This window comes from Ostrea edulis, chromosome 9 (genome assembly GCF_947568905.1).
Source record: "Ostrea edulis chromosome 9, xbOstEdul1.1, whole genome shotgun sequence".
Taxonomy (NCBI): Eukaryota; Metazoa; Mollusca; class Bivalvia; order Ostreida; family Ostreidae; genus Ostrea; species Ostrea edulis.
This window is the reverse complement of record NC_079172.1, coordinates 39527895-39534363: the sequence shown is the minus strand read 5'-3', so window position 1 is coordinate 39534363 and position 6469 is coordinate 39527895. Positions and strand designations below refer to the sequence as shown.

The 6469-nt window shown below is 34.8% G+C and overlaps 1 long non-coding RNA gene across 1 annotated transcript in view; it reads left to right on the top strand.

Annotated features, from left to right (window-relative positions):
* Positions 1-1778: 1778 nt before the first annotated feature.
* The window catches only part of LOC130050136 (uncharacterized), a 5638-nt gene continuing 947 nt past the window's right edge, over positions 1779-6469 (top strand). Inside the window, exons 1-2 of the long non-coding RNA XR_008798553.1 lie at positions 1779-1866; positions 5563-5605. This is a non-coding gene — a long non-coding RNA (uncharacterized LOC130050136). The remainder of the gene's footprint in view (positions 1867-5562; positions 5606-6469) is intronic.

Below are 6469 nucleotides of genomic sequence, written 5' to 3'. Positions count from 1 at the left end.
AAGGGAGGCATGAATTGTAAATTTCAGTACGCCTGCACCTTGGGGCCTTAGAGGCAGGACAAAAGCTGCCCAAAATTCACCAATTTTCAAAAATCTTCTCTAGAATCGCACATGTTTAAGAAAAACTAAATGCATAGTGATGTAGAGCAGGAAGACCTCTACCAAAAAATGTAAATTTCATGATCCCCGGGAGTAGGCGTTCTGACCCCCAGGGCGCGGCCAGACTTACTATATAGTGTTTATGTGTAAAACATTTAAATACATCTTCTTTTAAATTAGTGTTATTGATACTAAATTGAAATTAAATGGATATTTAGAAAGACCAGGTTGACCTTTACCAAAATCGTAAATTTTATGATTACCGGGGATGGGGTTTTGACCCCAGGGTGGGGCCAAACTTAGTATATGATATTTATGTTTAAGTTTGCTGACACTGTATAAAAGCTAAACGCATACTTAGGAATACGAGAAAAGGATGTACAGAAAAATGGTGAATTTCACAACCCAGGGTGTTTGACTTTAAGATGTGTCCAAATTAGTCATATGTTTTAATGTTAATACACCTACATGTAATATATTATGTAAAGCCTTTCATCAGTGTATGCACTTTTGAGGGCAGTGAAGTTTTAAGAACATGTCTTGTTTTATACTGTTGCTGATCATTAGAATTTAAATTATATATTCAGAACAGGAATGTTTTTTAAATTTACATGCAATAAAAATTGTGACCAAAATACCAAACAAAATTAGTAAATTCTACACTTGTAAATTTCCTTTCTTCTACATCAACACTATGAAATACATCTGATTCAGTTTATGTTTCTTGAATTTTAATATTTACGGTTCAACACAAACCAGTTGTCATGCCCTAACAGAACGCCAATCACAATGATTTTCAGCAAATAAACTTACTAGTCAGAAACCACTTTCAACCGAATGTCCGATAACAACCGAATAGCCGATAACGTGTTTACCCGTGTGTAAATATATATATTACATATTCTGTACTTAACTTAACAACTAGCCATAATGCGAAGATTCCAACCATATGCAAGTGATAGTGGAACATTGCTACATCACCTTGAGAAGTTGACGATACAAAACCTGAAATAATTCCCCTTGTCATAAAACGGAGTTGTTAGTTTGCCGCTAGCATTTAACTTTGAACAATAAAACATCCAAGTACGAAGCAAATGTGGGGGACTCTGTGGTGTCTTTTATTTCGAGTTCACAGCGATATATCGAATCGACAGATGAATGAAAATTATTTATTGTTAATAGATAAAACGTCGACGATATACATAGATGTCGAGGTGAATCCACAGCAAGAGATTGTTTCTTCTCGTGTAGAAGTTTCTAAATTAACTCTGCTTCATAAGAATATAAAAACAGGCCACCTAACAAAGGAGCACAATTCGTGCCCATGGAATATTAGAATTTAGCTTAGATATATGCAGAACAGGAAATTGTTTCTAGATTCCATAGCCCTTGAGGCTAGTGATACTTTTAATTAATATTCAGGTGACCGATAAAGCGTGTTTAAATTAATACATCATCAAACGAAATGATAACGTCATATATAACACGACGTTCAATTCAACAAATCATTATATCAGTGTATGGAATGAAAACTGGACTGTAGTCACTTCTTTTGTATGTATTATATGTGCGCACGAATGTTGTAACAGTTACCTTCAAAGATAAAGCGGGGTACGTATAATCACACGTAAGGTTATCAATTTGATATTTTTATTCGATGTTCGAGGGGATGTGCTTGAGGGGACCGCACGTGTGATAATCAAACCAACTAACAAATCTTTAAAGTATTGAAGTAGCATGGCTTGGTATCCAGTAAAAACCACCGTAGTAAGTTATACTTTTTTCTATATGTAAAACTTATACGGTACCAATTTTGATGCACCAGATGCGCATTTCGACAAATAATGTCTCTTCTGTGATGCTCAACCGAAATGTTTGAAATCCGAAATAACAATGAAGTTATATGTTGTCATACAAGAGGCTCATTTACTGCGTATAATGCAGATCTAATTTATATATACAACCTGTCAGTACGCTGAATGTTGTCTGACGTGTTTCATACCGGTTAATAACTGTTCGTTATCTTCACCTTTTCACCGTATAACGTTTTTCCGCGGATGGAAATTTCATTGCAGACAAATTTATATGCAATTTTAGCCATAAAATGTATTCGTTATTGCCACTTTTTCACCACATAGCGGGTTTTTCCCACAGGTGTAAAATTTTATTGTAGACACATTTAAGTACAATTTTACCCATAAGAATTGGACGGCATGATACCAAACAGGAAAAATAAGCAAAACTTTTGACCATATAATATATCAAAATCAATTAATTCATTAAAAACGTTTAAACATTATAAAATCATCGATGTTATTACAATCCCGTCTTTTGACAGGAGATATATTGATACAGCGGTGTCTGTATGTCCGTCCGTCCGTTCAGGATTTTCTCTGTCACATATCAAGCTGAGACTTGACAGGACATATATTGATACAGCGATGTCTGTATGTCCGTCCGTCCGTTCAGGATTTTCTCTGTCACGTATCAAGCTGATATTTGCTGTGTAGCTTCTTTGTGGGTCTCAATAGATCATGTTTCAATGTTGATCCATTTCGACCTCCCTTGCAAGAGTTTTCCTCCTATGAAGTTTAATGTTATATGGAGGGTACATGATTTGTCCATCTAACTCCTCCCACAGTTTTCAAACGAGGACCTTTCTAATTTAGAGTGTTTGTTTGGGTACTGAAGATGTGCATGTGGGAAGGAGTTTGATTTTCTTTCATTTTTACAAAACATTACAGGTTGTTAAGTTTATTCACTGTTGATTAAATATTACATGGATGGTACCTGATTTGTTCGTCGAATCCCCCCACCCTCAGTTTTCAAATGAGGTCCTTATTTATTTTACAGAGTGTTGGTATGGGTACTGCAAATGTGCATATGGCAAGAATTTTTATTTTCTGCAATATTTCACAAATTACAGGTTGTTGAACTTAATCACGTTTGAGGAAATGTTATAAATACATGGTTTGTACGTCTTCCTCCTTTCACAGTTTTCAAGCTAAGGCCTTTGTAAAACATTTGGAATGAATTTGCTTCTTAACAGTTTCCTAATTTTTGAAAAAATACAGGCTGTGCAACAGTAGCTTCTGGGAAAATAATTTACATATGGTTTGTCTATTTACCTTCTGTTATAGTTTTTAAGCTAGGAACTTATATTCATACGATGCAAAAGAAAGTATTCGCAGCCTATGATTGGTGCATCTTGAATATGTTCTAAAACGAATTATAGTCTTTTTTCTCTCAGCGATACTATCTTGTTTTAACAAAAGGTATATTCTTACCAGCCCTAATCATTGGGAGCATTTTATTATTCTGGCCTGACTGTCGTACTGCACTGTTTTACAAGATGCTGCCAGACAGACGCACTGCACCATACCCGTCAATAAATTACTACAGCTATCATCAGAAAAAATGTAATTCAGCACATATATCAAATCAGAATTGCATGCCAACGTTTGTTGTTTTTTTTTTTGTGAACAATAACTGATAGTTCACTTCCAACATCAATAAAATAGTACTAGTATACAATTCAGCGAATTCAGAAAAAATGCATACATGTATTTTGTAGCAAATCGTATCTAAATGTTCGATGAATTGAATTGGAACATATTTTATTGACAAAACATCAAAAGGATTAGGTAAAAGTTCAAAAACTTAGACGACCATCTTCCATATAAATGGTCTTTAACTATATAAAAAAAAGAGTATGAAACGTTTGTTGATGACAGCAGCTTTTTTTAAAATAAAACTATTTGAATCACAGCGTGCGAAAATACTAGTGAACATATACTAATATTTTATAGCATGCTTGGAGTATATGACTCTTGGAATGTTTGAAACGTTTTAGGAGTATGTTAAAATGCTTTGAAGTATGCTTAGAATGATTGTCTTTAATATGATTTAATTATGTCTTATTGTATGTTATTGCGATCAATTGCAAACAGGGGATGTTAAAAGGTAACGGATAACATGAACCCGTGCACTGCTAGGACTGATTAAAGATGTTGCGTTGATAAAAAAGGACAAAGATTTGGCCTATTTTAAATAGCAGAGGTTAATAACGAGTCGTTTTACAGGTGAATATGTATTATATTGTTTAAAGCTGAATAAATTCTTGGTATCTCAAGTTAGCACAAATAAAGTCTTAAGGTTCTCTGACTTTTAAAAATGCCCCTACAGATCCAGATAAATTCGTCGACTTGGCGTTCTATCTTGCTCGCAATTTGTAATTGATATATTTTCTTGTATTTACTCCAATAACATAAATCTTACATAAACAACAAATCCTTTATGCATGACAGTCAACCGTGCGTACGAGTTGTGAGTTGTTTGGATATAAACTTGATATCAGTCGCGGTGGCTCAAGCGAAAACGTTCGCATCTGACCGGAATGCCACGAGTTCGAGTTTTGCTTACTCCTTAACCGCATCCGACCTAAAAGGTAAAGATAGTCTTCCTCCATGAACTGTTCGGCATTTAGAAGGGAGAGTTTGGTATTTCAGGCGATACTTTAAAGGTCCCGTGTCGCTGTAGATGATGTCACGATAACGAACACTCATTGCGACGCAGTGCGTGCCCTGTTATGACCTTCAAGTCGACATCTGAACACATCAACGGCGTTTTATCTATTAACAATAATAATTTTCATTCATCTGACGATTCGATATATTTCAGTGAACTTGAAATAAGAGACAACACAACACTTTACATCGGTTTCATGAATGGGCATATTGCTGAACAAAGACGGTAAACTAACAACACAACAAACGGGGTGATGTCAGTCTTCATCGTCTTATATCAATATCTAACATAATCGTCTATAGGCAATATTCCATTAAAAACCTAGACATGGTGTTCATCCGAAATCATTCTATTCGCTAGAGCATGTTATGTATATGATCAATTCTTAAATCGAGGCGGGCTACTTCGAATTCATTTGATGTTAAAGGAGTGTTAACAGTGTTTCTGCGTTTTGCCAATTCATTGGGCGTTATAATAATCTAACCTGTCCTTGTCTAATACATGTATGTTTTATACAAATTGTTAGGGCGTTCTTCATATATTGATTAAGCACTTGATCCCGTGCATGGCGTTTCCATGGGTACGTGTTGGCCCTGGTTTTACTTTGTTTGCCCAATCTTGGTTTTAATTTCTTTTCTCATTCTTAATTTCGTGGTCCTTATGAGATTGATCACTGTTCGTTATCTTCAGCTTTTCATGGAGCACTGCATTATGTTTGTTACCTTCATAGGTCTAAATTTGTTGTCTTGATAATGACATTTAAAGTCGCTAAATTGACATTGATATTTATATAGAGTCTTGGAAAGCAAGATACCGATTTTCAGTTTATTTATTTCTCATTATCAGGTAAATGACGAAACGCATTTTACTACTTAAAGTATCTTTACAAATCAGATATGGAATCATTAAAATAACGAAATGTTCTTATGTTTTCAGGTTTTACTACTCCTCATCCAGCCAATTGTCTCCAAACACACTCGTGAGTTAATCAGCTACATTTACATTCTGCATTAATAGTGTGTAGGTGTGTTGAAGGGAGATCGATACACTTCAAGACTCTTTTTCTTGTTTATGTGAGGCACTGTATATCCTTGACACAAGATACACTAAAACTAAAAGCTCACTAAACCAGAGACCCATGGGCGGTAACGGTCACCTGAGTGCTATGCATCACATTTTTCGAAGCTTATGACTTGTGTGCATGAAATTTAAAAATCCATTTCTAACATATCATTGGGTGATAAACTGTAGCTACATGTACAGGTGTATAGTCTGTTATATAAGACATTTTGTCTTTCAAACTTTTAGTCAAATTTAAGTGGAAAATATTAGACATACATATGTATATACCCATACCTTTATTATTGCTCAGTATACATGTAGTTCCACTTAATTGCTTTAAATTTGTGTATATGGAATTTGTTTCACATAAATGCCTTTTAGATGAAGAATGAACATGCATCTTAACTAAATTATTGAAGGAAAATATACACAGAAAAAGTGTTGCGTTTTAGAGGGCGAAATTTAAAGAAAGAGGTATTCCTCGGAGATGGATTCGAATCATGAAAAAAAGAACCTCTGCATACAGTGACAGCGGTGTAGCTGACTGATCTATTCTAAACACAAGGAATATCCGTGTAAATATGAACAAGGTTTTGAAAAACAAAAATGTTGTCGGTTTCTCGTGAATTTCTACCCCAAGGCAGAGGTGTTCGTAAAATACTTATTTAAGGATGTAACCTATCAAAATATTTTAAAAACATTAGTAAGGGCAGGCCTGTCTTGAAGGAATTCAGCGCCAAAATTCTTGTCAGAATGTTTTTTAAGTGGTAAAATACTGTTT